Source organism: Lupinus angustifolius, chromosome LG06 (assembly GCF_001865875.1).
Source record: "Lupinus angustifolius cultivar Tanjil chromosome LG06, LupAngTanjil_v1.0, whole genome shotgun sequence".
Taxonomy (NCBI): Eukaryota; Viridiplantae; Streptophyta; class Magnoliopsida; order Fabales; family Fabaceae; genus Lupinus; species Lupinus angustifolius.
The window spans coordinates 25,445,844-25,465,325 of record NC_032014.1 but is presented as its reverse complement, the minus strand read 5'-3'; the positions used below and the strand labels follow the sequence as shown (position 1 = coordinate 25,465,325).

The following is a 19,482-nucleotide window of genomic DNA, read 5'->3' as shown; positions in this document are numbered from 1 at the left end:
TTGTTAGCCTTTTTCTGCTTGGACGGTTCGTCCATCAACCTCAAGAGCATTACTATTGAGTTAGGAGTTGTCTTCTTCTAGTACTCCAACCCGGGTGACAGCCAAGTCCAACTCATGCTGAACATAAAGAAGCTTGATAGCAACATCAACCGCCTACTCACAAGCCGCCTCGTACAAACCGGTAATAGTAGACACCTGCTTCCCAACAGCAAGAGCCTGACTCTCCAGCTTCTAACAAGTCTTTTCCAAGGCCCCCTAACCCGAGACTTAAAGAAGCCATCCAACTCCAAGCACCCTTGTATTTATCCTGGAGCAATAACCAGTCAAGGCGTGGGTCAACCAGAAATCATTAGATACCTTCTTAGAAGGAGTAAAGTAAACAAAACCCTATCCTTCCTCGGCTGAAGGCACATCCACCCATAACGTCCCTCCTGCTCCTCATCCCTATTCTGTGAAGAGATCTTGCTCCTGACCTTGGCACGGTTTTGATGAAGACACCAACATCAAAAATAGAAGAATACGTCTAAGTGTCTAACTATGTACTTTTACCCTATACTCTTAATTATGAAATAGTAGTAATGCTTAAAACCATCTCAAAATATTTAAAACAATTTTCAAAAAATAGTGTGTAACAAGTTACTTCATCTAAGTAATAAGTTACAAGTATGAGAAAATAGTTATCCAACTTAAAACTAATCAGACTAATCAATTAATGTCTCTGAGTAACACATTACTAGTGTTATTAAAGTTGAGTAACCGATTACTCAAAGTGAGTAACTGATTACTCTAATTCGAAATTAAATAAATAATGGACAGAACATTTGAGTAATCGATTACTCAAATGTTATAATCGATTACTGAGAGTTGTTGCATTAGATTTTCAAATTCAAGGTGAATGAGTTTTAATCCAAAAGACATGTTTTCTTTCCAATCAATTCCTACCATTTCAAAGAGATATTTTGGCTGATTGGAAAGCCTATATAAAGGCATTGAAACTCACAATCATAATATACAACTTATACACACCTCTCATACAAATTTCACAAGTTCTTACACTTATTCTGAAATTATTCTCTGCACTTTTTGCAACAAGTTCTTAAACTTTCAAAGTTGATTTTTCTGAACTTGCTTAAAGTGAAAGTGTTTCAAGTTTACACACATATTCTGAAATTATTTTCTGCACTTTTTGCAACAAGTTCTTAAACTTTCAAAGTTGATTTTTCTGAAGTTGCTTAAAGTGAAAGTGTTTCAAGTTTACAAACTTATAAAGAGCATTATTACTTAGTATACTAAAGACTTGTTTGGATTGTAAGTTACATCACTTTTATACTTGTGAAGACAATTCTGTCATTGTTGTACATTCTTCGTTATTATTGCAGAATACTTTTTTTCACGGGGGCGTGATAAGAAAGGGGATTAAAATCAATTGGAAAAGTGTTTTCCAAAAGTGAATAAGGATTAAGGAGTGTGTACGGTACATAGAAATCTCGAGGTGAGATATTGTAATTGCAACTTATAATCTTTAGTGGAAAAATCTATTGTGCTGCAAGAGTACTCGACGTAACCTTCAGTGGACAAGAAGGTGAACCAGTATAAAAATCCTTGTGTACTCTCTTCTCCCTTATCTCTTTGATTTTACTTATTAATTTTCTGCATATATTTTCCGCTGCACTTTAACTCTCGATTTTGCAGAAAAAATGATCATTATTTTAAGTCAACTAATTCATCCCCTCCCTCTTAGTTACAATCTCAGTCTTACAGAGGGACTCACTCAAGCTCGCACCCTTCAAATATCATCACCGTTGAAATGAAGTAGAGGCAAGGTGATCCAACAGGTGGCACAAAAACCAAAGTGCCAGATAAAAGAAATACTCGAGTGCAATCCAACAGGGTCCCAATGATCAATACAACTCATTTATTATGTATGAAAGACAAGATAACTCATTTAATGCAGGAGTCGAAAAGACGAGGGACGAGTCACACCTCATAAGACGTCATCATTGTAGAAACAGTACAACCCCAAAGCTTCCCCAACTTAACACATGGCATGGAACTAAACAACGAGAGTACTGAAGAAGATTAGTGAAAATACAAACAACAAATTCAAAACAAACAAAGAGTATAGTCTGGGAACCTGACTATACATCTGAAAGTTGTGACCGTCAGAACACGCAATAAAGTCTACCAGCATTCCTGACACACCGACCATACTCTTAGACTGGAGACACTTGTTTCATCCTAGTTCTAGCATGTATGCCATAACTGGGAAGAGGCAACAACTATCAACCTTTGTCCAAGCAAAGTAAGTATAGATCGAACACTCCCACATTTCGATTAGACAATCGAGCAGTCCAAGCAGTCCGAGCCAGCAAATATTGGTCAAACATAAGCGACAAGATAATATGAAATCATTTCTGACACTCTACTGTCATGCCGCTTGCATAACACATACTTCTACTACATGTCGCATGCTAGCTGCCCTATTGTATCTCTCAACAATAGACAAATTGAACCAATAACGTAACGACACATATTGTTATGAGCACAAGTCAACTGTCCACAGATAATAGATCTGCCAAAGTCACCTGACATGAGAAAAACAACATTTGCTTGTTAGACAAACCCGACAAACTATTTAGTCGGTGAGACCAATAGCATATACAAAGGAATATCCTCTCACTTATCCACTATAAACAAAGGTCAAGTTTATTTAGTTACTTAATCTCTTACTTATATTTCTCTGATATTCTATATGTCTCTTTCATATACTGGACTTAAAAAAAATTAGGTACCCAACATGTTCAAGCACTTGCACGATGGTAAAAAAATTCAACAGATCTTCACAGATCCACTTTCTCAAAACTAAAGAACGCCTACCTATAGGGTTGAGGACTTCATTATGCAAAAAAAAAAATTGAGTCGTTTTAAAATGAACCAACAGTACGTGTCTCTCTTTTGAAAGCTCTATTGAGAAGGGACCAACTACAGAGAAGAACGAAGGTATAAGGACGAAGGAGTAATATAAAGCCGAAACCTGACCCAGCTCTGCCATATAAAAACAAATTCCCAATAAATCACTTTCAGAAGCCCAATAGGATAACCCAAATAAAAGAGATTATTCATATTTTTAGTAGGAGTGATTGCATATTTCAATTCTTCGTATCCAGTAAATTACTGCCCAATAACCCAGGTATGTCAATTATTAATTCGCCTTTATAGGAATCCGATTTCTTCTGTTGAACTCTTCTTCATTTCATTATGTATTGGTCGGCTAGATTCTCAAGATTCTAGGTTCGATTCTTGGGAGTGACATTTGTTGGAATAGGTAGTGTCGCATGCCAAAAGGGATTTATTTCTTACCCAGCTAAGAGATACCATTCGTAGTATAAAAAAAGACCCCGTTTCAAATGCTCTCCAAATGTTTGATCAAATGCCTTGTCGTGATGTCCCTTCATATATTTTCTTCACTTAAACACGCTATTGTGAATTTGTGATCCCAATCTTCAGCATCCATTCAAGTCCGTTGTTAATGAATAAATAGATGCGTAATTAAAAGCAATGAATCCCTTGAACTATGTATTATCTACTTTAAATTTCTCGTGCTTTGATACCCAAACATTGTTTTAAATTGCAGCGGCAGTATAAATTGGGAAAATGCAGCCAATGCAGTGACCATGTTTTTGTGGGCTCACTAGACTGCAATATTGTGGTTGTGGAGTGCAATTTAAAACATTTATTCATAAATACAATCATTCATGAACTCACCAATGTCTGAGCCCCTTGAGCATTTGTAGAAAAACTCTAAATGGACAGGGAATAAAAACACTAGAAGTTTACTGCATATGACCAAGGTTTTAAATTGTTGACCAAGTCACATAATGTGGCCACAACATCTCGGTTGTGATGGCTGCCGAATTTACATCAGGCTATGATTCGGCCTGCAACAGCTGCAATGCAACACGCCAACACAGCCATAATTTAAAACCATGTGTCCCATATTTAGAGAATTACATTGCTTCTCAGCTAAACATAAGATTGGAACTTTGTGCATTTCTGAGTCGCCTCTCTCTCCATATGTCTTCGGTTTCTTTTATGAGATTTGAGCTTGTCTCCGTATGACTAAGCCATTCTATATTTTTTACTTTCCTGTCTGAGAAAATAGATCCAACCTGTTATTTGAACATCTCTTACATCTATATCTATAACCAGTATATCCATTTCATTTTCACCTTAGAATAAGATATACTTTCATACTCACTTACACTTACTTTCAAACACCGCCTCTGTGAGGTATCATAGTGGTATAAAACAATATCTTTGTGATATGATATATGCTAATGGGCTTTACTACAAGCCTAGAATTTGTTGAGTTCTCGGATGCTGACAGGTACTGATGAATTTTGCCTTATGTGATAGGTAGTTGAGCTAATGGTAGTGTGTTTCCCCTCAACGCCGAAGAAGCTGGCAATGACCATTGCATGCTTCCTCTCTGGTGCTGCCATCATAGCTGTTGGGGTGCACCTTTCTTATTTGAATGTGGAACCCCAGAGAGCTCGAACCTTAGCTCGTGATAATTTCGTGAGAGAGACACTGAAAAAGAAGCATGGTTACATTCCCCCAATGCAAGTCTGGAGCACGGCTGGCAATGATCCCCCACAGAAAGCATAGAGCATGGCTCGCAGTGATTTATTCAAAGAGACTATGACCAACTTTAGCTTTAAAAATAGAAGCGAAATGTTATGAAAGTTTGATCTTTCCATCTTTGCTCCTTTATACTCCTTTCTCATTTTGATTCCTAAAAGAACAAAGAATAATTGTTTATTCATTCATACTCTGAATGTTTTATCTTTGCACCTTACTCTGAAATGCATCATTCATTTGAAAGTACCATGTTTTTGGAGTTCAGGTATATGAAACTTTTCTTCTTGATCCTTTCCTTGTGGAGAATACTAAAAGATGATGTCAATGTATAAAACCTTAATTGACTTAACTCTCATCTTTGCACATACTATGATGCCAGAAACTTGCTTCTCCAATATAGATGACAAAACAGGCAAAACCTACAGGCCTGCCCATATAGCCTGGAAAATTTTGCGGGCATGGCATAGAAATTTTGTCTATTAGCCTGTTTAGCCGTGCTCGTTTGCGTGCTATGTCAGCAGACATTTTTATTAGGCAACGCGGACGTGACATAAGAGAAAAATAAAAAAATGATATGATATGATTTAATGCTTCAAAAATTGTGATGTGATATAGTTTGTTCAATTTCATATAAAATATTAAAGTATTTTTAAAAAAAGTTCTCTTCAACTACTTTATATTTTTTTTTTACTTTATTCAATGAAATTTTTAATTTTTTTTATTAACTATCAATGCCCACGGGTTGTCCACATGCTCATTAGTCTATTTTAAAAAAGACAGACATGCAACTTTGGTTTGTTAAAACAATATGAGCATGCCCGCGCCTGCTCAAATTTTGTCTATTAGCCTGTTTTGCCATCTCTATTCTCCGATGTATGTCTATGCCCGATGTAATTATATCAGTGTTGTTTATGGCGGATGGCAGCCCATGGTGGTTGCCAAAATTCAGTCAGTATGGCATTGCGGATGATGTTGCAGGCAAATAGCGGACATCATCATAGTGGTTAGCAAAAAATAAATAAAAATATAACATAATAGAAAGATAAAATAATAAAATAATAAAACAAAAAACAAAAATAACAAAGTTTAATGAAAATCATAGTATCAATATCTCATAACTTCATAAGGCCACCAAATAATTAAAAATAGAGATTATAAAAGTTAAATAAAAAATACTAACAAGGCTTATAAAGACTCATAACTAAAAATCAAAGCAAAAATAAATATTAAATGTGAAAGATTTAATCTTCTAAATATCTCCCTCATCCCCAACATCATCCTCCTCAACAACAAACTCAACAATATATCCTTCAATTTCTTCTTCATCTGAGTTATTATATTCAAAAGTTTTAACTTCCTCTTCACTTTCTTTATGTTCCATTTCTTCATCTACTTCTTCATCTACTATGTGTTTCCCTTTTTTAGATGATGAAGTACTACAACCTTTAGTTTTCTTAGCTATTCCTCTTGAACATATAAGTATATGGTTCTTTATTTTTTATGCCTAGTATTCATTCTAGGCTCTCTAATCTCTAAAGCCGAATAAAGAATATCCCATTCATGACCATCATCATCCTCAAAAAGGCATTCATTGCATTCATCAATGTCATTGAGGGAGATTGGGTCAACTTCATCATTGATGTTATATCTCCGCTTTAATGTTTGATTGAGTTTAACATAGACCAAGACATGCATTCTTTTAATGTCAAGTTTATTCCTTTTCTTGGTATGAACCTGCAAATTCCAATAAAGAACTAAGATGAGATACTCAATTTTTTTAAGGTAAACCAAAAAGAAAGTAAATAAATAATTACTTGTTCAAAAATACTCCAATTGCGTTTACATCTCGATGCATTACAATTCAAAGACAAGATTCTTATAGCTAATTGAAGCAAGTTTGGGGATGATGCGACAAACGTTCTCCACCATACACCTACAAAAGCAAAAACATTTTGTTAAACAATTAACTTAATGACGTGAACCTCTTGGATAAAGGCTCTTTTCACAACCTATCTTGGTTGGTGTATGAGCCAAACTCACGATTGAGCAGAGCTTTTGTTATGAATGAATGGCAGCGAAAATATAAAATTGGATAAAAGAAGATGAAAGAGACTTGAGGTGAAAGACGCCACAAAACTATAAGGTGTTGATAGTGATGCTCGCCACAAAAACTTGGTTCTTGATAAGAACTTCTAATCTTGGTTCAGCCAAGAAGGTTAGGAGAATACTTTCACAATGATACCATCCTCAATTCACAAAGAATTATGTTTCAACTTAACTTGTTTATTCCATTGCAAAAGACTTACATTTATAGGTAAGCCAACAAGACTCCCTGATAAGTGCCAAACATACCTAAAAATCCTACACTTTTATGACACTTATCTTAAGCGTAATTGAGAAAAACCAACTTAAAACAATATTTTTTGTATAAAATATCACAATTTGGTATATTTGTGTTTGTATTGTCTTTTTATGTATTTTGTAGGAAATAAAATGAAGAAAAGAAGAGAAAAGATTCATGGTCAAAAAGCAACAAAAGTCAAGAAAATCAAGGTGCTCAACCAGATAGCTGAGTGTGGAACAAGCCTCGCTGAGCTGACCTGGACCAAACTGCTCAACCAGGCAGCTGAGCGGACATGCTTAGCCGCTCAACCTAGCACCAGAGTAGACCTGGAACGGTCAGAAATATGCTTGTCACGGTTAGATACGAGCTTGACACAAGCCAAGCTGCTCAGCGATCAAACCAAACTGCTCAGCGGAGCACCAGACTCCTGGCCAGATCAGAAAGCACCAAGCCACGTCCCAGTCAACACGGTCAGAAGCTGCTGAACAAGCAGCTCAGTAGTGAAGCAGGTGCACTGGGCGGTGCTTACCAGACTTGACTTAACAATCAAGCAAACCATGAAGTCATCCATGACCTCGCCTCAAGTAGCCCACCATAGGCTTTTCAGAAGTAGCTCACAATAGCCGGTGTCATAGCCCACAACTAGCTTTGATGAGTCATGCATAAGGAGGTGACTAAGCTACTTGGTCAAGGGACCAAACCCATGCTGAAGGGTTTGGTCAGCTGCTGAGCGGTCCAGCTCAGCAGCTCAGCGGTCTGGAATGGAGCCTATAAATAAAGGCCATTTCCTTCGAGCAAAACAGATTGTAATTGAATGTAATTAAGCATTTCTTCACTAAATTCTCTCAAAAAATACTTGAAGGCAAAATTCTCTCATTTAGGAATTCTTTCTTAGCTTAGAGTTTTCATTTTCAAGTTTTGTAATTTGTAGTTTAGAATTCAAGAGGAGAAAAGGAGATGGCAAATGAGATGCAAAAATCAATTTTGTACTCTCATTTGGAACTCAAAAGCATCCAATCCTTGGATGGATAGCTCATGCTCATAAACATTTTCTTTTGAACAAGGTTATGTAATTCATACTTCTTCTTAATTTACAAAAGTTTGTATTTTAATCATTCAAGTTGGTGCTTTGGTTAATATTATTTGTTTGAGAAGTACTTAATGCTCTTTTTAGATTGATCACCTAAAAAATGAATTCAAGTCAATAAAATTACTTGTCACAAACACTTAACAAATAAACTAAGAAGTAGTTGTACTACTTAGTTTATTTTCCAAGTTAAGCATGCTTTTCTTAAGATCTTACATTCATCACTCAATCAATATTAGAGTCATAAATGGTTAGGGTGTGACAACCTAATCTCTTTTATGGCCGTAGTATTGTTTAAGTAATGAATATAAGTGTTTATCATTCTACCATTTTAGGACATACACTAAAAGGAGGATTTCAGACCTTGGTGTTTAGGGTTAACCAAAGTAAAACATAAGAACTTGTTTTTCTTGTTGATTTATTTATGTGCAAATCAACCATCAAAATATGTTTAAACCATTATTTGTGCGTTGACATGTTTACCTGATTTATTTTATTAGGCAATTCCTTGTGGTTCGACATAACCATATACTATACTATAATTGAATCTTGAAAGATGTGTAAATTGTAAAATAGTAAAGTGTTATCAATAAATTTATTTGTTGAAAACACCTTTTAATATACAAAAGTGATGAACTAACTTACTAACTTTTATTTAGTGTTATTTACTTTCCACATTTTATTCTTTAATACCAACCTTCCTTAAGGAAGAAGTTTGGTTTGTTAATAAAATGAACCCGAAAGGGAGTAAATAAATAAAAGGTCACTAAATTTATTATTCTTTTGTTCTTTATTTATTTATTTGTATCTAACAACTAACTATTCATCACTTTTATATATTAGAATACCATTAAACCGATGTTGGAATTTATTCCACAAAATCGAGATGGTATTCAAAGGTACTTAATAATTATGTAATAGGTAATTGTTTCGATACCATTATACCGGCGTTAGAATTTATTCTAACAAAGCCGAGATGGGGCAAAGAAGGAATGACTTATTCACATGATTATTAAGAAAGTAAGTTGTAACTAGAATATTCTTGAAACCATTATACCGACGTTGGAATTTATTTTAACAAAGCCGAGATGAAGAACAAATAATAAAATTGAGTTCTCTTACTTACAAAAGGAACATAACGAAAATGAGAGTATTAATCTTTCAACAAATTCACACTACTTTCAGGACGATTTGTTGAGAGAAGAAAACTCACAACTAAAATTAACACCGAATGACCCTTTCAACACTCCCACAGTTTGTAAAGACAAAGAAGTAAGGCTAATGCATGGTAATTGAACATAGGATACCATGAGCCAAATGAATCTACTCCTAAACTAGACTAAATTCGGTTGGTAATTGGCTTAGCACATGTATTTCGTGTGCTTTATTACATTAAAAGAAAACATAAAGACATTGGCCTAGGATGCCTTGGTTACCACAGTTGAAACTTCATTAGCTTAGGATTCATTTTTTCTTTAAGTGCACAGCTTCATCCTTTAGGCACATGTTGAAATAAGACTTAATATCTTCATAAAGTTCCACGATAAGACTTGATGAGTTTGCATTCCTTGTAGTCTTGACTTATATTTCAACACATGGTATAATGTTGGAGTTATTGTCTCCATAATGGTCCCTGGTTGCACTTAACGTTGGTATAGGATTCTCTTCGTCGAAGGAGATAATTCCCTCGGCATAAAGGTGATAGATAATGAGTTAAATTGCTTAGGATTTCATTGGCTTGAATAGCCCAACAAGTCAAACCTCAAACGGCTAGAACATGGCCATTAACCCTCATTAATGCACACTTAAAGTCTTTAATGAGCACATGGCAATTTCCCATGAGCAACTTTGTTCCAACAACTCTGAAAATGACTTAGGATTCCCCTGGATGATTTGTGCTTAGGTGAGTTAAGCTCCAACGGTCCATACAAGGTATTTAAGCACCATAAATGTCCCATTTAAGCCATTCCACTGTCATATTCCTCCTTCCTTCGAGCATTCCTCTTCCAATGACCACAACAAATTTTATCACCTGCCAAATAACATTAGATTAAGTTAGAATACCATTGGTTCATGAAAATTATAGGTTTGTCCAAGCATTAAAGTATCAGTTACACTTTTAGGTTTGGTTTAAGTCTCACGAGCCATTTTTCGAACTAAGCATTATTTATGAGCAGCTTTATTAAACAAACACTAAATTAAATTAAACTAAATGTTGGTCAAAAATTGGCCCACATAATCAATTTTGAAATAAAAATGTTTTGTGCCAAATATGTTGGTTAGGCCTCACTCGATCAGGCAACGCCCAATGCCTAATGTGGTAGACCAGGCGCATGCGCCTCGGTCAGATTTCCTAGTCAGGACAGATTGGCCCAGCGCCTGGCTCCTCACTTGGTGCGCCAGGAACTTCAACTCGGTCAGGCTTGGTGCTTGATGTACTTTACTCTGTGTCAAGGTCAGAATTAGCGCCTTGGCCAGACTCTTGGCTTGTCTCATGCACATGGCTTGGTCCATCCTTGGTTCAGTCAGAACCATGAACCAAAATGCTACTGAGCATCTTTAAATCCTCTTGGGCTAACTTTGGCTCACCACTATGGATCAACCTTATGAGTTGTCCAAGGGCATTTTGAGCCCTTTTTGCTCATACCCTAGTCATAGGCCCACTTATGCCTTCGAGTCCATCATAATCAATGTTAGGCTCTTTGCTATTGCGTCACTTAAGTATAAAAAAATATTTTGTAAAGTGAAATATATTTTATTTCTTACCTGGTGCCATTTCTATCCTTGTAACTATAGTTGTGGATGATTCAAACATTCCACTAACATCTTTATATGTTTGCATCTCTTTCAACATCATGAATTATGTTTATGAATTAGGTGAAAATTTATGATGGCAACTATGCAACCCACCTATAACCTCAGGGTCAAACTCCATGTCAATTTTCATAAACATTTCGGATTTAGCATGTAACCAACCGTAGGTAATTGGCGATGAAGTTGACAATTTCACCTTTCATCAATGTTTTTAAAGACATCATTGTATTTGTTCTCCTTATCATGGAATGCCTTTATAATGACCTCTTTAGCCTTAACCATATCTTCGTAAATATAACCCATGGTTGCCTTCTTCTCACTATTGATGAGCTAAAACACTTCCACAAGAAGTCCTATAACCTTCATTATATATGCCACATTATTCCAAAACCTTGGCATGAGCACAATTTTGTTAATTCACTTCATTCGACATCTTTGTACAATTTGTTAGTTGTCCACTCATCTGAGACAAACATCTTCCTCAAATTTGCCTTCTCCTCATAAAGTCTTTCCAAATATAGAAAAGATGTTGCCAAGCGGGTCACTGAATGCTTCACAAAATCCATCTTCTTTGTAAAGTGTCTCATCAAACTCAATGTAATTGAATGGCCATAAATGAAGCCAACAAGAGAGATAACCATTTCAATTTTTGTTTTGATCCAAGAAAACTTTTCAATATCTTCCAACATCAAATCTATACAATATGATGCACATAGGGTCTAATAAATTTTAGGTCTTTTCATTTACAACATCTTACAAACAAGAAATAATTGCTCTAATTATAAGTTATAACTTGCCTAACATTTCCCTTTCCAACCTCCTCACAACTGTCTCAAGCAAATCAAATATTTTCTCACCAGTTTTTACAAAGTCAAGCTCATCTACAAACTTGATGAACATTGTCTTGACGTCGAATTCACTAGTAAATTAATAATACATCTTTGTTTCATATCCTTCCAAGCGTCACACATGATAGAGTATCCAAATCTTTCTCATTACACCTTATAATCCTTCATCAAGTCTTATGTGTACTTTACCTTTATTTCTAGGAGTAGGACTCTTATAACATAGTAGCTTGGAGGTGGAAAATATGGTCCAAACTTTTTGATAGCTTCAAGCATTTCATACAAGTTGTCCCATGTTACCAAATTGAAAGGTAGGTCATCTTGATACCAAAATTGGGCTATGAATTGGTTGACCTGTTGCACAACTAGTTTGTCTCTTGCCTCCTTTATATTTATTTGGCGCATCTTCTTTTTCTTACTCCTAGTCTCAATCTTTCTAAAGAAGAGATCTATAGGGCCCTTCTTTTACCGAGAAACATTGCTAGTTGTTTGTGATGCTTCTTCAAAACCTTCAATTAGTTTGTGTTCTTCATCACTGTCACCCAATATATCCCTAACATCTTGCACTATTCTTTCATATGTTGCAACATCCTTATTTTGTTTTTCATTCAAAAGTTCTCAAAGCTCTTCTCAAACTTCCTTGGTACACTCAATACATATCTTAACATTGCATGACCTTCCCATCAAATGATTCTTCAATCTAGTAATTCCTCATCTATAGATATTAGAGAAAAAATTGTAGATCACATCATTTGTGTCTCCATCTTTTAGTGGACTACAATATTTCTAATCAATATCTCTCAATCTTCTAGTAGTTGAAGATGTTTTACCTTGGCTGGACATTATAAAGCAAGAACGAGAATGAATGAGTTACTACAAATGGTCAAATAACATATTAAAAATAGTGTGAGGAAAAAACTATTCTTCATACAAAAATATAAACTACATCAAATTAACTAATGGTAAAAGCTACACATTCAAGGACCATGCAAAATATAAAAGGGTGCATTTGGATAAACTTTAAAAAAATATGGTTTTATGATATAGCTTTTTTCATATGGTACTCTTTCTAACTTTTTAGAAAAGCACTAATCATGTTTTGCATACTTTATTTTAACCTTATACAAATATGTTAAAATATATTAGCTACATTATTTAGACAATAATAAAAGAATATACAAAATTGTTCTGAAAAAACAAAGAGAGAGCAAACATATTGATGGCAAACGGTGAATAATAGTGAAGGTAAACATCAAACAAGGTTTTAGAGAGAGGCAACAAGGAGAGGGAGAGATAATCCATAAATAGAAATAGTTAGGATTTTAAATCACAAATGGGCCAAATAAAACCTAATCCAACCCAATTTTTATCCAAAAACCTTACCTAGGGAGGCCCAAACCCACTATTTCCGCCTTTGCCGCCATGGCGCCTCCATCACCATTGCAACTTTTTCAAGCAACAATCAGACAAAGCCATTTGGAAGGATTTTCCAAATAACTATTGACAGTGGGCCTGAAACTTCCATTACGGCTTTTTGACAACACTACTCTGAGCAACATTGCTAGTTATTTGTGATGTTTCTTCAAGACCTTCATTTAGTGTGCGCTCTTCATTACCATCATTCAATATATCCTTAACATTTTGCATCACACTTTGATATGTTGGAACATCCTTATTTTTTTTCATTCAAAATTTCCGAAAGCTCTTTTTGGATTTCCTTGGGACACTCAGTACATGTTTTAACATTGCACAACCTTCCCATCAAATACTTATTCAATCTAGTAATTCCTCTTTTATAGATATTAGAGCAAAAATTGCATATCACATTATTGGGTCTCCATCTTTTAGTGGACTGCAATATTTCCAGCCAACATCTCTTAACCTTCCACTAGTTGAAGATGCTTGACCTAGTCTGAATATTATGAAGCTAGAACAAGAATGAGTTAGTTACTACAAAAGTGCAAATAACATATTAAAAAACAGTGTGAGTAAAAAACTATATTTCATAAAAAATATAAATTGCATCAAATTACCTATTGGTAAAAGCTACACAATCAAGGACCATGCCAAACATAAATGTGTGCATTTGGATAAGCTTTAAAAAAACATGGTTTTATGATATAGTTTTTCCATATGGTTCTCTTTCTTGCTTTTAAGAACAACATTAATCATTTTTTTAGTACTTTATTTTAACCTTATCCAAATATGTTAATATATTAGTTGCATTTTTTATACTATAAAAAAATTATAAGAAATTGTTCTTAAAAATAGAGAGTTGGACAAACAAACATGACTCATAATACATGTTGTAGGAATTTAACCCACCAATAACCAAATAGGAAAAATTTGCACATAAAAAAAGGTTGTACAGCAAAACTTTATTGAGACCCACCACATAAAAGTTCTTATTTTACAAACAAAAGAAATATTGAAAGTTTAAAAAAAGTAAAATAAAAAACACTGATCTTTGAAAAAAGTAATTCTAAAAAACTTGAAACTTCAAAAGAAAGTGTACTGAAAATAAAAAAACAGTAAACTGAAATTACAAAAAATAGAATTATAGAGAGAAAAAAAAACTAAAACTCAAAAAAATATTAGAATTTAAAAAATAAATAAACTAAAATATCTGCAGATAGATAATAACTATAGAGAAGGGAATTCTAGATTAAAAACATGCATAAAAAGGAAATAGAGGTTAACAAACAAAGTTATTTCTGCATTTGCTGCCATGGCACCTCCACCACCATGGCAGTTTTTTCAAGCAAAACGCTAACAAGGCCATTTGGCAGGACTTTCCAAAAAGATAATGGTGGTGGGCTAGAAACCACCATCCGTAGTGGCGCCATCATTATAGCTTTTTGACAACACTGCTAGCTATTTTTTATGCTTCTTCAAGACCTTCATTTAGAATGAATTCTCCATCAATATCACTCAATATATCCCTAGCATCTTGCACCACTCTTCAATATGTTGCAACATCCTTATTTTATTTTTCATTCAAAATTGCCCAAAGCTCTTCTTGAACTTCCTTAGGACACTCATACATATCTTAATATTGCCCGACCTTCCCATCAAATGATTGTTCAATATAGTAATTCATCTGGAAAAAAACCAAAACTTCTAAAAAAAATATAGTTCTGAAAAAAGTAAACAAAAATATGAAAAATGAAATTCTAAAATAATAATAATAATAATAATAACAATAAATTGAAACTTAAATTTTTGTGTGGATGTGAACAAAATAGATAAACTAAAAAATCTGCCGATAGATAATTACAATAAAATGAGAATTTTAGAGAAAAAATATGCATAAAATGGAAATAAAATAAATCTAGTGATGATAGATAGCGACAACGATAGTGACAAATGGAGATTGCGAGGGCATAGGCAAGAAGCAAACAAGGTTTCAGATAGACAATAAGGAGAGTGAGAGATAATCCAAAAATAGAAATATTTAGGGATTTAATCCATAAATTGCACAAAAAAACCCAAACTAACTCGCTCTTTTTTCAAAACTTCTACCCAAGAATGCTAAAACCTGCTCTTTTCGTGTTTGCCACAATGATGCCTCCACCACCATACTACCATGACAACATTTTCAAGCCAAAGGCAGACAAGACCAATTGATGGTATTTTCCAAATAGCTAATGGAAGGGGAGCCAGAAACCACCATCCACCATAGCGCCGTCATTGCAGCATTTTGACAACACTACTTCCAGCAACACTACTAAATATTTGTGATGCTTATTCACGACCTTCATTTAGTGTGCACTCTTCAGCCTTATAACCCAATATATCCTGAGCTTCTTACACCATTTTTTGATCTGTTGTCACGTCCTTATTTTATTTTTCATTCAAAATTGCTCAAATCTCTTCTAGAACTTCCTTGGGACACCTAGTACATGTCATAATATTGTCCGACCTTCCCATCAAATGAGTCTTCAATGTAGTAATTCCTACTTATAGATATTAGACCAAAAATTGCATATCACATTATTTGAATCTCCATCTTTTTGTGGACTACAATACTTTCAGTCAACATCTCTCAATCTTCTAGTAGTTGAAGACACTTGACCTTTGCTAGACATTATGAGGCAAGAACGAGAATAAAATAGTTATTGTAAATGTACAAATAATATATTAAAAACAGTGTGAGGAAAATACTATACGTCTTAAAAAATATAAATTATATCAAATTACCTTATGATCAAAGCTACAAATTCAAGGACCATGCAATACATAAAAGGATGCATTTGGATAATCTTCGAAAAACTAGGTTTCATGATATAGAGTTTTTCATATGGTACTCTTTCTAGCTTTTCAGAATAGCGCCAATCCTGCTTTTCATACTTTATTTTAACCTTACCTAAATATTTTAAAATATAGTAGCTGCAATATTTTGTCTATAAGAAAAAAACTCTACAAAATTGTTCTTGAAAAACAGAAACAGCGAGAGCAAACAAATAGGGCTCATATTACATGTTCGATGAATTTCACCCATCAATAACCTAATAGGAAAAAATTTCACATAAAGAAAGGTTATGCATCAAACTTTATTGAGACTTGCCAAATACAATCTCTCATTTTACCAATAAAAAACGAAAACAATTGAAAATTAAAAAAAGTAAATTAAAAAGTACTGAAACTTAAAAAAAAGCAGTTCTATATATAAAATGGAACTTCAAAAAATATAGTTTTGAAAATAAATAAAAAGTAAACTGAAATTAAAAAAAAAATTGAATTCTAAAAAGAAAAAAAACTAAAACATAAAAAAAAAATATGTGAATCTGGAAATAAAATAATTAATCTAAAGTTAGATAATAACTATAGAGAAGGAAATTTTAGATGAAAAACATGCATAGAAGGGAAATAGAGGTTAACAAATCTAGTGAGGGATATAATGACAAAGATAGAGACAAAAGAGGCAGACAACAAACAAGGTTTCACAGAGAAGTAGGAACGAGAGGGAGAGATAATCCATAAATATAAATATTTAGGATTTTAACCTACAAATGGACCAAAAAACCCAACTTGCCTCATTTTTTCAAAACTCTATCCAGGAATACCCAAACCGGTTATTTATACATTTGCCGCTTTGCGATATTTTCCTAATATCTAGTTGTGGTGGGCCTGAAACCACCACTACCATGGCGTCGCATTGCGGGTTTTTGACACACTCAATTATATGGGGTTGGTGTTAGGTATCAGTTACATAATACACCTAGAAAGGGGGGTTGAATAGATTTTGCGGTTCCCAAATACCGCTATTCACACCAAAGCCTTATTCTGGAAAATCACCTAGTTAATCGATTAAAGGACCGCCTTAATCGATTAAGTCGCACAGAACAGACATTTGTTTAATGGCTCGATTGTACAGCCACTCACTTATTATACAAAAATGATACAACATATATATTTGAACACAATTGATCTTTATATGGTAGAATTACAATATTCAAATTATCAGCTAAGATAGGCAATTAAAAACAACTTTAAAAGATAAAGAGATAAGGGTAAAAAACTACATATAGTCATACTGGTTCATTTTATGGTCCACTGCAAAATTACAAATAGTCATCCCCTTCCGATCTCGGGAGATTTTCTTCTCTAAAACTGAAACCAATGTATATTACAAACACACTTCCAATTACAAGACCTTGGACGCTACCTTCTCGAATTCCCAGAACCCCTACCTTGGTTTGACCACACTTATCGTCTAGGAAAACATTTCCTATGATCCAGCCCCAGCCAAGAGTATGTTCTAAACTCAAGACCTCCAAGTCTTAGTGAAGACTCTCTGTATCTTGTAGGTGGTACGACACCAATAGACGACTTTCCTTGTTACAAAAGCAACACAAAAAACAGAGTAATGTGAAGTACAAAATGGCTCAAATATTACAATTAAGAACAAGTTATAAACCCTATACAAATTTCACAAATTATCAAGAATATGTATAATAAGAATCATGAAGAACATGTAAATGCTACCCTAAGAAATCTCTAAAAGAAATGAAAGAATCATGCAAGAAAAGATAGAATGATGAACACATTTAATCACATGTAATGGATGACATTTTAATCCCTAAGCATGATAATATCTCTCACTATTCTCACATCCAATTCTCTCTACCTATATGACATACAATGAGCACGAAAATATGCAATTTAGCAATTCTAAAAATGAATGAATGAATGTATGAAGCATGGTGTAAAATCACAGTTTATATAGTAAAGTTGTTTTACGGCCAGTTAATCGTTTAAGTGCCCTTTTGATCGATTAACGGGCTGTTTAGAATAACTTAATTTTATTTTTTAGTTATCTGTTAAAACTGATTAAAATTGTTTTCACGTTAATCAATTAAAGCCTTGCTTAATTGATTAACTGGCATATTTTCAGCTAAGAGATTAAATGGTAAACTACCTATATGTTATGCTTATCAACTATACATGTTTTACCATTATGTTATGCCTAAGATGCCTAAATAATATGTATGATTAATGCATGAACATATAATAATCTAGATGGCATGTCTCATGTAAATGATATGATAGTTTTTAGAACTTGTGAGATTTGCATCTAGGTTTACCTAACCTAGACTCAATAACTAAGACACATATTTAAGACTCTAGTTTAGACATGAAGCTCTTCAATTTTTGGCATGTTGATTTGTTGAGTTATCTTTAAGCTTTCACTAAATCCTTTGTCTTCACCAAAACATAGGCAAGCTAAGTGATATTTTGACACTTTGCACTTTCAGTTGGTATTAATAGGGTAGCTAGCTACAAGTTCTTTTTCAAAAGGCGAGGTAAGCTATATGAAAGATGAATGATTTAGAAAAGCATAACGGTTTTGATGAGGACATCAACATCACCAAAAAGAAGAATACTTATGAAGATAAAGCTTCAAGACAAATTAGTCTAAGTCTAAATAGGTACTTCTATCATATACTCTTGAATATACAATAGTAGTAATGCTCAAACTATTTTTAAAGAAAATTGAAACATTTCAAGTATAAACAAAGCAATTTTCAAAAATAGTGTGTAACAGGTTACTGGATCTACGTAACAAGTTACATGAGTGAGAAAACCAATTATCCAACAACAAATGTGCAGGGTAATCGATTATTGTATATGGGTAATAGGTTACCCAGTTCTGGCAAAGTTGGGTAATCGATTACTCAAGGCTGTAATCGATTACTCTAAATTAAATTTTAAATGCCTAGTTGGACAGCGAGTTTGGGTAATTGATTACTGAAGCTTGTAATCGATTACTAAGCGTTGTTGAACAAGTTTTCAGATTTCAAAGTGAATGATTTTCATCCCAAATGAAATGGTTTCATTCCAATCAATTCCTACCCTTTCTAAGAGGTGTTATGACTGGTGGGAAAACCTAATTAAAGGTACTGAAACTCATGTACAACACACACATAACTCTTACACAAACTTTCAAGTTAATTTTGAAAATTGTCTGAAACATTTTTCTGCACTTATTGCAACTTGTTCTTAAACTTTCAAAGTGAATTTTCTGAGTTGCATTAACTAAAGTGTTTCAAAAGTTTTACAAACTATAAGAGCATTATTACTTAGTATACAAAAGAGTTGTTGGATTGCAAGTGATATTACATTTCATACTTGTATAGGCAATCTTGCCATTGATATATATTTTTCACTGTTATTGTAAATTACTTTCTTTCGTGTGATAAGAAAGGTGTTTCCAAGAGTGATATAAGTATTAGTGAGTGTGTAAGGTA

The 19,482-nt window shown here is 33.9% G+C and overlaps 1 long non-coding RNA gene across 1 annotated transcript; it reads left to right on the top strand.

Moving 5' to 3' along the window:
• On the top strand, nucleotides 2,925-4,933 carry LOC109350328. The gene is made up of 2 exons (XR_002108103.1): nucleotides 2,925-3,190; nucleotides 4,417-4,933. It is a non-coding gene; the product is annotated as an uncharacterized LOC109350328 (long non-coding RNA).